This window comes from Mesoplodon mirus, assembly GCF_964341445.2.
Source record: "Mesoplodon mirus genome assembly, chromosome: 1".
NCBI lineage: Eukaryota > Metazoa > Chordata > Mammalia > Artiodactyla > Ziphiidae > Mesoplodon > Mesoplodon mirus.
In genome coordinates, this window is record NC_138976.1 from 8,201,069 (window position 1) to 8,214,839 (window position 13,771).

The 13,771-nt window shown below is 41.8% G+C and overlaps 1 pseudogene across 1 annotated transcript; it reads left to right on the plus strand.

Annotated features, from left to right (window-relative positions):
* Positions 1–9,483: 9,483 nt before the first annotated feature.
* Positions 9,484–11,111, plus strand: LOC309801395 (transcription and mRNA export factor ENY2-like; annotated as a pseudogene). Its single transcript has one exon. The product of its transcript is annotated as a transcription and mRNA export factor ENY2-like (transcript).
* Positions 11,112–13,771: the final 2,660 nt, after the last annotated feature.

The following is a 13,771-nucleotide window of genomic DNA, read 5'->3' on the forward strand; positions in this document are numbered from 1 at the left end:
GTGGAAAGATGCTCAACATAACTAATTATTAGAGAAATGCAAATGAAAACTACAATGAAGTATCACCTCACACCTGTCAGAGTGGCCATCAGCAAAAAATCTGCAAATAATACATGCTGGAGAGGGTGTGGAGAAAAGGGAACCCTCTTGCACTGTTGGTTGGAATGTAAATTGATACAGCCACTATGGAGAACAGTATGGAGGTTCCTTAAAAAAACAAAAATAGAAGTACCATATGACCCAGCAATCCCACTACTGGGCATATACCCTGAGGAAACCATAATTCAAAAAGACACATGCATCCCAATGTTCATTGCAGCACTATTTTCAATAGCCAGATCATGGAAGCAACCTAAATGTCCATCGACAGATGAATGGATAAAGAAAATGTGGTACATATATACAATGGAATACTACTCAGCCATAAAAAGGAACAAAACTGGGTCATTTTTAGAGAGGTGGATGGACGTAGAGACTGTCATACAGAGTGAAGTAAGAAAGAGAAAAACAAATATATATTAATGCATGCATATGGAATCTAGAAAAATAGTACAGATGAACCTGTTTGCAAGGCAGAAATAGAGACACAGACATAGAGAACAAACGTATGGACACCAAGGGGGGAAAGGAGGGGTGGGATGAACTGGGAGATTGGGATTGACATATATACACTACTATGTATAAAGTAGGTAACTAATGAGAACTTGCTGTGTAGCACAGGGAACTCTACTCAATGCTCTGTGGTGACCTAAATGGGAAGGAAATCCAAAAAAGAGGGGAGGTATATATATATGTATGTGTATATATACACACACACACACACACACACACACACACAAATATAGCTGATTCACTTCGCTGTACAGCAGAAACTAACACAACATTGTAAAGCAGCTATACCCCAATTTAAAAAAATATGCAACTTAGGAATGAGAAAGGCAGTATAAACACAAATATGGATGTCATTAAAGTAATGACTTAAAATATTGTGGTAATAAGTTGAAATAACCAAAGGAAATATGATTTTTCAGCAAAATATAAACTATCAAAATTGAGCTAGGAAGTAGAAAATTTTAACAGACTAAGAACCATGGAAGAGATTAGAAAGATAAGTAAGATGATTGCATTCTGATGGAGAAATTTTTCATATATTGAGGTATGGGGGCGTCATTTTGGCTTATGCATGCTTCACCCTGAACTTTGTGTGAAGTAAAACAGCTTGACTCAAGGCCTGTCAAACACACACAGTACATCTGTAAGGTAAAGAATATCTGTGTGGAAAATGAGAATTTGGCATTCATGCTGACACTCCCTTGGAGATAAGCTTCCCTTCCCAGACACCAGGGTCCTGCTATCTCGCTGTGTACACTAAATCTACCTCTATTCAAACCTTGAAGGAATGTAGTCCCGTCAAGGTGATGTATGTTTTTTGTTCTGTAAGGCAGAAAACTATGCTGGAAACCATGCTTCAACGGAGCAGTCCTCAGAGCTACTGAGAGGCTCCTCCTGGGCTTTCATCCTCAGCTTGGCGCGAATCAAACTCTTTCCTATTCTTTATTATGAATTGATTATTGATGATTTCTGTCGACATTGCTTGGTGTAGGCTGCAGGATATCAGAGAAATCCACCTGTGGTCACATGGGGTCTACTTTGGACCAGCTCTCAGTACCAAGCACAAGCCCCTCGAGCTCCAGGCTTCACAGCACCCTTCAAGTGCTTGGGTGTGTTCTTCCTGGTATCTGGACCTCATTCTGGACAGTCCTGAGTTGTTGTTTTTAATTGAAGTAAAACTGATTTACAATATTATGTTAATTTCAGGTGTACAGCAAAGTGATTCGGTTATACATATTCTTTTTTTAAAAATTCTTTTCCATTTTAGTTTATTACAATATATTGAATATAGATTCCTGTGCTATACAGTAGATCCTTGTCGTTTATCTATTTTCTATATGTTAGTGTGCATCTGTTAATCCCATCAGACAGTCCTGAGTTTTATCTGAGCTGTTAAAATTTTAAGACTTGGAGTCTTAAGGGAGTACCAATACATTTCCTGGTTGGAAGGGACCTAGGAGGAATTTCCTAGGCAGGGACCTGGGGGGGATTTCCTACACAGGGAAATCCTAGAAGGAACTTTGGGGTGAACTGGGTTGGATGGCCTTATTTAATATGGCTTAAATTGGAAAGATTGTGTACATATGGTCTGAACAAACTATTTGACAACAAAACAAGAAATTGAACCTATTTGTCTCTGAAGAAAAGGGATATTTGCTCCTTGTGGGCACAAGGTGTCCTCAGGCAACTAAGAACCTAGTGGAAGTATCTGAGGATTAATCCTGGTGATGAGTAGTGGTCCCACAGGGAAACCCATCATAACACTTTAAGTTATTTACGGCTCTCCCAGGGACACACACACAAACTGGTCATTCAGTGCTCAGAGCCCCCGCTGTGGATTTAGACTGCCAGCTAGAGAAACTGAGATGCGGAAGAGCAGAACCAACTCAAGGGTGACACCTTGAGGAGCTAAGCTCATAAGCAGCACACTTCTGACCTTAGAAATTGTTCAGACTTTATAAAAAGACAAAACTGGAAGAAAATGGGAAATCTTGCTTCTAAAGCTGAGCAGCTCCTGGACGGGCAGCCACCCACTGGAACTCCGACTGGCTTCATGTACAATACCTATGGAGCCCACACATGCAATTACCTGGTAAAATGGGAAGATCTAACAAAAGATAGCTTACCTCTTTAGTGGTCAAAATGGGGAACGTTCGACTTACCAAAATTAGTTTACTTACATGCACAATGGAAAAAAGCTGACTATAAAATTACACAGACAGGATGGGAAGCATATTTCCATTGGTACTTAGAAGTTTCCAAGCGTCGTAACGATACAATGGCATCTTTACAGGAAACTAACCGAAAGTTATTAGGAACTGTTGTTAAATTGGAGAAAAGCTCAGAAGCTACCCTCTCCCCTTCTCCTCCTCCTTCCCCTCCTTCAGCAGCTTTCGGAACTTCTATACCCTGACTTGTCTGCTTTACCTCCTCCTTCACCTTTAAAGGAGAAGACTATACTGGAAGAGGTGACCCTGCACTAGAACTGAACTTAAAAATTTAACTAAGGATTTCCCAGACCCTTTACAAGATCCTTTAGGGTTTGCTGGAGAATTCTGACTGTTAGGACATATGAACCAGGATAGTCAGATTTATATCAGCTTGTGCGTTTGCTGGTATCCAAAAGTAAAGCCAGAGGATGGATATAAGAGGCAGAATGGAAGGTGCCTATAGAAGATTTTCACAAGCGTGAGCCTATAGATCTTCACAGGTGTAGAGAACTTGCTCATAGCTTGTACCAAGCCATTCTCAAAAGTTTTCCTAAGAAAATAGGTTGGACGAAGATCCACCAATGTAAACCAAAGCCCGGAGAAACTATTTTTGATTATTTTGAGAGGTTTAAGAAAATCTGTAAACAGCACTCCGGAATGGCCTCTGAAATGTTTCAAAATCATCAAAATGATCCAGTTCTAAATTCAATCTTTTAAAAAGGATTAGGTGAAGAATTAGCAAAGCTAGTTAAAAGGCATGAACTGAACAGGGCCACAATACATATCAACGCGCTTGTCACTATTGCAGACAAGCTCTCTAAAACCTTCCAAAAGAAAGAGAAAGAGTCACTAAAGGCAAGAATGTACAACTGCAACAGCTTAGTGGCCCTACGAAAACACCTTTTTCTAACTCCGGCCCAAAACCAAATGACCGCACTTGTTTTTATTGCAAAAGACCTGGTCATTTCCAACGTGACTGCCATACATTTAAATGGGATTTGGAACACAGCAAAACTAAAAAGAAATAGCGGAGCTCCGAGGATCATGCAAGGGTATTCCCCCTCCCCCTCCTCCTCCTCAGTATGTCAGGGGAAATCAAAACAACAATTGGAGGGGAAACTTCAAAAGCCCTTGTAGATGCTGGGGCTGCTGTATCGGTTCTTAACCGTACCCTTATTCATTGTCCTCTCCCTCGGAGTAAACAATCAGTTCAAATAGTAGAGGTTTCTAATTTATTTTCGCAAGTTTTAAAAGCAGAGCCCATAAGCTTTCAGTTAGGAACTATCACAGGGAAACGTGTTTCTTCTGGTAAAATGTGCCATGATTCATTTGATAGAATGAGACCTTTTAGAAGCCTACAATCCTCCTATAGCCTTTTCACAAAAAGGTGAAATGCTTCTAGACTTTTAAAATTGGGATGCTGATCCAGATCTGTTACTGAAACATTGATGGTTATAAAATCAGTGGCTCAAACAGACCAAGAAAAAAATTGATGACCTGTTATCACAAGTGCCTAAAGAATTATAGTCATCTTCTTCCTCAGATATTAGAAAAATTAAATTGGCTACTCATGTTAAGGCAACTGTTAATAACTTTAAGCCTCTACCTGATATTCAACAATATCCACTTAAATCAGAGGCATTAAATGGAATTATTTAGGAATTTCTTAAGAAGGGACTTGTAATTCCTTGTACTAGTCCTTTTAAAACACCTATCTTACCAGTGAGAGAGCCAAATGGGAAAGGCTGGAGCTTTGTTCAAGATCTGAGAGCTAGAAATAATGTTGTGATTCCCTGACATCCTGTGGTCCCAAACTCACACACACTGCTCCCAGCCATTCCAGCTGATAGCTATTTTTTAGTAACTGATTTATGCAGCACCTTCTTTAGTATCCCTGTGGGAAAAGATAATATCTTTTTGCTTTCACCTGGGAAGATCATCAATATACCTGGACAGTCATGCCACAGGGCTATACTGAAAGTCCTACTTACTTTTCTCAAATACTCAAGGCTGATTTAGCTAATGTAGAGTTTCCTAATGACGCCACCTTAATTCAATATATAGATGAGTTGATTTTATGTTCCAAAACTAAATTAGATTCCCAAAAGGACATCATCTATTTCAACAATTAGCATCAGAAGAATATAAGGTGTTCAAAGATAAACTCCAATTTTGTTTACCTATTGTAAAACATTTGGGCCACTTAATTTTTAAGGATGAACTATTGATTGAGTCTGAAAGAATGAAAGGAATTCTGGCTTTTTCACTGCCCCAAAGAAACAAACAAACAATAAAAAACAATGGAGAGGATTTCTGGGACTAACTGGATACTGCAGGGATTGGGTACCTAACTTTTCACTTATTACTCAACCTTTATATGCATTACTTAAGTCTGACCAGCCTGATCTGATTGAATGGATGCCAAAAGGAAAAGCTGTCCTAAGCACCTTAAAGTCCATCTTAACTCTGGCTTTGAGACTCCCTAGTTATAACTAGCCATTTTTTCCCTTTGTACATGAAGATAAAGGAAGTGCTATAGGTGTGTTAACTCAAAAACATGGTGATCGGGCTTCCCTGGTGGCGCAGTGGTTGAGAGTCCGCCTGCCGATGCAGGGGACACGGGTTCGTGCCCCGGTCTGGGAAGATCCCACATGCCGCGGAGCGGCTAGGCCCATGAGCCATGGCCGCTGAGCCTGCGCGTCCAGAGCCTGTGCTCCGCAAGGGGAGAGGCCACAACAGTGAGAGGCCCGCCTACCGCAAAAAAAAACAAAAAAAACAAAAAAAAACATGGTGATCGACATTGACCCACTGGCCATTACTGTCAGCAATTAGACTCAATAGCAAAAGGACTTCTACCTTATATAAGGGCTCTTTCAGCAACGGGTCTCTTTTGTAAGGCTATTGAAGAAACAGTAATGGGGTCTCCTTTAACTCTTTATGTCCCATACTCAGTTGAGTCTCTTCTAAACTCTCACCACACTCAGCACTATTCTATAAGCTGATTAGCTTCTTATGAAGCATTGTTACTCTGTGCACCTAATATTACCTTAGTTCGACATAATAACCTTAATCCTGCAACTTTGCTTCTGACACTACAGGAAGAAAACAACCACAGATTATTAACAGATTATCTTCTTGCTCCTAGGAATGACTTACAAGAAACTCTTACCGATAACGCTGATTTAATTAGGTTTACAGATTGATGAAATAAGATTCATATTTTAAGACAAGACAAGAAATATCCAAACATAAAATTTTCTCTATGCCTGTTTGGGCCTCCTCCCTTCCCTTTAGTGTGCAATGTGCATCTGCATTATACATTAACCAGACCTCCCCAATGGCAGAAATACCTGCTCAACCATAAAGATCAATTTTTTTCTTCTATGTAGAAGATAACATTCCTTGCTCAGTCCTGTAAGGAGTCCCAACAACCCACCGCTCACCTAGTACATGCAGATCTGGACTATGTATCTTTGGTGAACTTTATGTAAAATGCCAATATGTCATTCTGATATATGATCCTTTATCTCAAAAATGTATATTACTGTTCTCTCAACCTCTTGTGGGTGGAATAGTTCTCAGAGACTGTCTCTGAGAGACTGTCTCCTGGGTTATAATCCTCAGGTTGGCTTTAATAAAATTCTCTATTTCTTTCTTAGATCGACCATTGATTAATTTTTCATCAACAAGATGAATCCTACTTAAAGGAAGAGCAGAGACATTACTGAGCTGGATATGCAGTAATGGTCACAGTAGACATAATTGAAAGCTCTTATTTACCAGAAACAAAGTCAGCACAACAACCAAATTAGTTACCTTAACCTGAGCTTGTCAACTGTATAAAGACCAGATAGCAAATATTTATACTGATAGTCGTTACATCTTTGGAGTGGCACATAAATTTGAAATGCAATGGAAACAATGAGGGGTTTTAATCTTTTTGGGACAGCCTACAAAAAATGGAAAAGAGGTTGCAGAGTTATTAAATGCTATACAACTACCAGTATAGTTGGCAATTATTTAAAACACCAGGGCAGGGCTTCCCTGGTGGCGCAGTGGTTGAGAGTCCGCCTGCCGATGCAGGGGACACGGGTTCGTGCCCCGGTCCGGGAAGATCCCATGTGCGGTGGAGCGGCTGGGCCCGTGAGCCATGGCCGCTGAGCCTGCACGTCCGGAGCCTGTGCTCCGCAACGGGAGAGGCCACAACAGTGAGAAGCCTGCGTACCACAAAAAAAAAAAAAAAGAAAGAAAATTAAATAAAACACCAGGGCATTCAAAATCTGACACTATGGAAGCTAAAGGGAATCAGCTTGTTGATGCTGCAGCCAACAGACAGCTTTAAAAACTCATCCTGGGGCTTCCCTGGTGGCGAAGTGGTTGAGAGTCTGCCTGCCGATGCAGGGGACACGGGTTCGTGCCCCACTCTGGGAAGATCCTACATGCCGCGGAGCGGCTGGGCCCGTGAGCCATGGGCCGCTGGGCCTGTGCATCAGGAGCCTGTGCTCCGCAGCGGGAGAGGCCACAACGGTGAGAGGCCCGAGTACCGCAAAAAAAAAAAAAAAAAAGGAGTAAAAACTCATCCTGTTCAGCCTCAAGATGTCCACTGCTCTCTGTTAACCCTGCTAACCCAGTAAAAGATTTCCTTCTACAGGCTCAAGAAATTGCCACTAGAGAAGAGAAACAGATATGGCAACAAAAGGGGAATTTTTGACCCTGTCACACAAAAAAAACTATAGTGCCTGTTGGAGCACAATTGCCATTACTCCAGAATGTACATTATTTAACTCATTGGGTACCTGAGAAGATGGTCTTATGGAGAGAACAATATTTTTGGAAATTTTCTCCCATGGTGGCTCATAAAGTATATACTCACTCTACTACGTGCCCTAAATACAATTCTGAAAAACCACTTCATGGGTCACAAGGCCACTTGCCCCTTCTTAAGGAACCCTTTGAGGTATGACAATTGGACTTTGTCCAAATGTCACCATCTCAAGGATATAAATATATCTTCATAATGATCTGCATGTTTTTACACTAGGTTGAAGCTTTTCCCTGCAGGAGAGCAATGGCTTTAACAGTGGGTAAATTGTTGTTGGAAAGGGTAATTCCTGTTTGGGAAATTCCTTCCAAGTTACATAGTGACCGGGGAACTCACTTTACCAGACAAATAATTAAATCTATTTGTAACATTTGGCCAATAATGCAGCATTTTTACTGCACTTATCGTCCCCAATCTTCAGGACTGGCAGGAAGAAATAACAGCGCTATCAAAACTCAACTGGCAAAACTTTGAGAAGCATTTAATCTCTCATGGCCAAAAGCTCTTCTGCTAGTGCTTCTCAACCTTAGATCTTCACCTCTTGGTAAACATCAGCTATCTCCTTTTGAAATAATAGCAGGATGGCTTATGTGACTGCATGAGAGAATATATGAACCAACCTTACTCAACGGAGATATATTACATTGTTGTCAGGGTCTTATTAAGGCACTTAAAGGAAATGAAAAGTTGGTAGGTAATTTCTTTCACAGTGAGTTCTCAGGAGTCTAAGACCTTAAGGATCATGGGTTATAACCTGGAGATTTTGTCTATTGGAAAAGACATCAAATAAAAGATTCTTTGCAGCCATGTTGGAAAGGACCTTATCTGGTATTATTAACTAATCTATGCGCTGCCAAACTAAAAGGCATAGACTCGTGGATTCACATCTCTCATTTTAAAAAGTCCCCTCTCTAGTGGTTAAGAATCACCTGCCCATATACCCTGAGAAAACCATAATTCAAAAAGAGTCATGTACCAAAACGTTCATTGCAGCTCTATTTACAATAGCCAGGAGATGGAAGCAACCTAAGTGTCCATCATCAGATGAATGGATAAAAAAGATGTGGCACATATATACAATGGAATATTACTCGGCCATAAAAAGAAAAAAAATTGAGTTATTTGTAGTGAGGTGGCTGGACCTAGAGTCTGTCATACAGAGTGAAGTAAGTCAGAAAGAGAAAGACAAATACCGTATGCTAACACATATATATGGAATCTAAGGAAAAAAATGTTATGAAGAACCTAGGGGTAAGACGGGAATAAAGACACAGACCTACTAGAGAATGGACTTGAGGATATGGGGAGGGGGAAGGGTAAGCTGTGACAAACTGAGAGAGTGGCATGGACATATATACACTACCAAACGTAAAATAGATAGCTAGGGCTTCCCTGGTGGCGCAGTGGTTGAGAGTCCGTCTGCCGGTGCAGGGGACACGGGTTCGTGCCCCGGTCTGGGAAGATCCTACATGCCGCGGAGCGGCTGGGCCTGTGAGCCATGGCCGCTGAGCCTGCGTGTCCGGAGCCTGTGCTCCACAACGGGAGAGGCCACAGGAGTGAGAGGCCCGCGTACCATAAAAAAAAAAAAAAAAAAAAGCTAGTGGGAAGCAGCCGCATGGCACAGGGAGATCAGCTCGGTGGTTTGTGACCACCTAGAGGGGTGAGATAGGGAGGGTGGGAGGGAGGGAGACGCAAGAGGGAAGAGATATGGGAACATATGTGTATGTATAACTGATTCACTTTGTTATAAAGCAGAAACTAACACACCATTGTAAAGCAATTGTACTCCAATAAAGATGTAAAAAAAAAAAAAGAATCACCTGCCAATGCAAGGGACACAGGTTCGATCCTTGGTCCAGGAAGATCCCACATGCTGCAGAGCAACTAAGCCCGTGGGCCACAACTACTGAAGCCCATGTGCCTAGAGCCCGTGCTCCACAACAAGAGAAGCCACCGCAATGAGAAGCCTGCGCACCTCAACGAAGATTAGCCCTGGCTCGCCACAACTAGAGAAAGCCCACACACAGCAGTGAAGACCCAACGCAGCCAAAAATGAAATAAATAAATAAATTTATTAAAAAAATAAAAATAAAAAAGCTCCCTCCACCTGAATGGACTTCAACCCCTGTTTCTGACACCCAGCTTCAATGGACAAGCACCACCAAGCAAAGATGAGAAGAAAATGACAGCGGTAGCAGACAGCTAACCCAAGAGTCTGGACCAGGCCTGTAACCCCCAACCTTGTCAATACTTTTGGACTTAAAAAAATTTTTTTTGTTTATGTGTACATTACCTATACTCTTGACCTCATTACAGTCACAGTCAACAAGGCTTTTCCCCTTTCCCCCGTGTTTTCTTTTTTTTTTTTTTTGTGGTACACGGGCCTCTCACTGCTGTAGCCTCTCCCCGTTGTGGAGCACAGGCCCCGGACGCTCAGGCCCAGCGGCCATGGCTTACGGGCCCAGCCGCTCTGCGGCATGTGGGATCCTCCCAGACCGGGGCACGAACCTGTGTCCCCTGCATCGGCAGGCGGACTCAACCACTGCGCCACCAGGGAAGCCCTCCCCACCATGTTTTCTTTAATCTTAAAGCTTCTCCTGGGGTCTAGGTCCGGGCAGCCAAAGAATGTTGTAGGTAACAGTAATCGCTGCAAGGGTCATTTCATCTCTGGGAAGGGACGGCCCTTGCCCGCAGTGATGGTGGTTAGCAAGATGAACAAAGATGTGCAGGTGAGAGCAGCAATTAAATAAAAGTTGATAGAAACTGGAGAAAGAGAACTCCTCAAAGAGTTACTGAGAGCTAAATTAATTGAATGTGGCTGGAAGGATCAGTTGAAGGCACACTGTAAAGAGGTAATTAAAGAAAAAGTACTAGAACATGTTACTGTTGATGACTTGGTGGCTGAAATCACACCAAAAGGCAGAGCCCTGGTACCTGACAGTGTAAAGAAGGATCTCCTACAAAGAATAAGAACATTCCTTGCTCAGCATGCCAGCCTTTAAGATTGAATTAGATTGTGTTGTGGTTTTTTTGGGGTTTTTTTGTTTGTTTGTTTTTTGGATTTTATTTTTTTATTTTTTTATTAGTTTCTGCTTTATAACAAAGTGAATCAGTCATACATATACATCTGTTCCCAGATTGTGTTGTTTTGTGGTTTTATTTCTGAAAGTAAAATTGCCATAAATTAGGAATCAATTTCCCAAAATGAAATCCTTTTTTGTATGATGGTATACAGTTTTCAGTAATGATGTATACAGTTGTATTGATTTTTTTCCCTAAATGTGTTTTTTTTTTTTTTTTTTTTTTTTTTTTTTTGCGGTACACGGGCCTCCCACTGTTGTGGCCTCTCCCGTTGAGGAGCACAGGCTCTGGACGCGCAGGCTCAGCGGCCATGGCTCACGGGCCCAGCCACTCCGTGGCATGTGGGATCTTCCCGGACCGGGGCACGAACCCGTGTCCCCTGCATCGGCAGGCGGACTCTCAACCACTGTGCCACCAGGGAAGCCCTAAATGTGTTATTTTAATAAATATCTCACGAATGAAAAAAAAAAGCTTCTCCTAATTTCTCTGTTTTCTTACATCTGTATAATTCACTGTCATCCTTGGAAAGGCAATGTTATTGTACAAATGTCACACTCTCTTGCCTCCTCTGGAAATTTTTCCAGATGCTGGATATGTCACCATTCCCCTACTGGGTCCTTTGTAAAATATAATGACCCCATAGTTGTGCCCATAACCAATTTTACCACTATGCTTAACTTTCCTGTGACTCACAGAAAAGAACTCTCAGATCACGTACCAAGTTCATATCTTTACCCAGTCTTCTCCTGTCCCTTGCTTCTTCCTGACCCCACTAGAAACAATCCCAGAGGACACTGGGGGCCCACATGTAACCAATCTGATGCTTATGGCCATGATATTAGTCAAAATGTCTTCACAAAACATTACAATTTGCAAGGTCAGTGCCAGTTATTTCTCTTTCCCATCCTTTACACTATACTTACTGACAACCTGTTATAATAAGGCTGATAGCAAATATAATTCTCTATGCAATGGGATTAGAACTTGACATACTTGGATTAACGGAGGGCTCACTCCTCTTCCTACTTGTAAGGTCAATTTGACTGATTGGAAACTCCCATATACTAACCCATGGTTAGAAAATTTGGGTTACATACCTTCCAAAAAAGACTCAACACCTGGAGTACTATGTACCTTAAAGGATTTATATTTGTTTGTGGGTGTGATAACTGGCCCTGGGCACATGAATGTTTAGACAGTTGGAGAATGGGAGGAACCTGCCTGCTGAGATATTTGACTACTCTATTTACTGTCTTGAAATTGCTCACTGGCTCAAACTCTAGCCCTGATGATCACAGCAAAAAACAAAAACCAAACAATCCATAAAACCCACTCATTAGTTGAAGACTACCCTGATGAGGATTCCTCTGAATAAAAAGGTAACAGCTGTGGCCATTCTCAGGGATGTGACCTCCGTGCAGGATTCAGAAACCAATATAACCACCGCCTCAGGGTTTGGGGCTCTTGGCTAGGAGCTGGTACCACTGACCTAGAAGTGATGATGAGAAATCTTACCCAAACCATCAGTAGAATTGCCAGAGCCTCTGCAAGAGCTATTAGGGACCAACAAAGATCTCTAGACTCTTGCTTACGTGGTACTTGACAAATGTATTGCTTTAGATTATCTCCTTGCTGCCCAAGGAGGTGTCTGTGCTGTTGTTAATACTGCTTGGTGTACTTGGATCAATACCTCTCTCAAGGAGAGCTTGAAATTAGTAAACTGTAACCTTGCAAAAATCCTTAAAGGGCCCTCTAACTTTGTGCCCAGAGTTCCTTTTTTTTAAAAAAATTTATTTTAATTTAGTTTTGGCTGCATTGGGTCTTCGTCGCTGCGTGTGGGTTTTCTCTAGTTGCGGCAAGCAGGGGCTTCTCATTGCAGTGGCTTCTCTTGCTGCGGAGCACGGGCTCTAGGCACGCGGGCTTCAGTAGTAGCGGTGCACGGGCCTAGCTGCTCTGCGGCATGTGGGATCCCCCCAGACCAGGGCTTGAACCCGTATCTCCTGCACTGGCAGGCAGACTCCCGACCACTGCACCACTTAGGAAGCCCGTGCCCAGAGTTCTTAATTTTAGTTTTTGTACTATTTTTAGCTGGCTTCCCTCAGAAATAGGCTGGTTTTTTTCACTCTGCTTTCCAGACAATTGTCATTGTCATAATCTGTATTATTAATCTTTTTCTGGCTATCAAACTACTCATGACATGTATCTGCTTGCTTTAAGTCTACTGCTAATAGCACAGGTAAAATGCTTATGTGACAATTTGATATAATTGATAATACGTATAACTTGTGTCTCCCAATCAGCATATCTCTCTCTGCCTTCTCACTATATCTCATTAACCACCACAGTGTAGATAACTAGGCAAATCTCTATACATAAAAAAAAAGAGGCCTTGCACTGAGGGACATGAGGGATCCAGAGCAGGCAGCAAGTCACCTGGAATCAAGGGACAAATATTTTAATCATTAATGCTTTCTATCAAAAGATTTGTGATCAAAATGGGAAATGATGGGGAAATGTTTCACCTATTGAGGTATAGGGAAGTCATTTTGGCTTATACATGGTTCACCCTGAACTTCGTGTGAACTAAAACAGCTTGACTCATGGCCTGTCAAACGCAAACAGCACATCTACTTCAACAATTAAGGCAAAGAATGTCCCTTTCAAAGATAAGGATAAGTAACTCCCTTCCTATGGCATGCATGTTAACATTCCCTTGAAGATAAAGTCCCTTCCCAGACATCCGGGTCCTACTGTCGCACGGTATACATACTAAATCTTTCTCTTTTGAAAACTTGAAGGAATGTCCTGTCAATTTGATGTATGTTCTTTTTTTCTGCTGAGGCAGGAGACTGTGCTGAAAACCATGCATCGATGGAGCAGTCCTCAGAGCTACTGAGAGGCTCCTCCTGGGTTATTTGTCCTCAGCTTGGCTCGACTCAAACTCTTTTCTTTATTATTGATTATTGATTATTTCCATTGACAATTGCAAAAGACTCCAGGTCAGTAGAGGACAACCTAACATTAGTGCCTCCTAAGAAGATGCAAT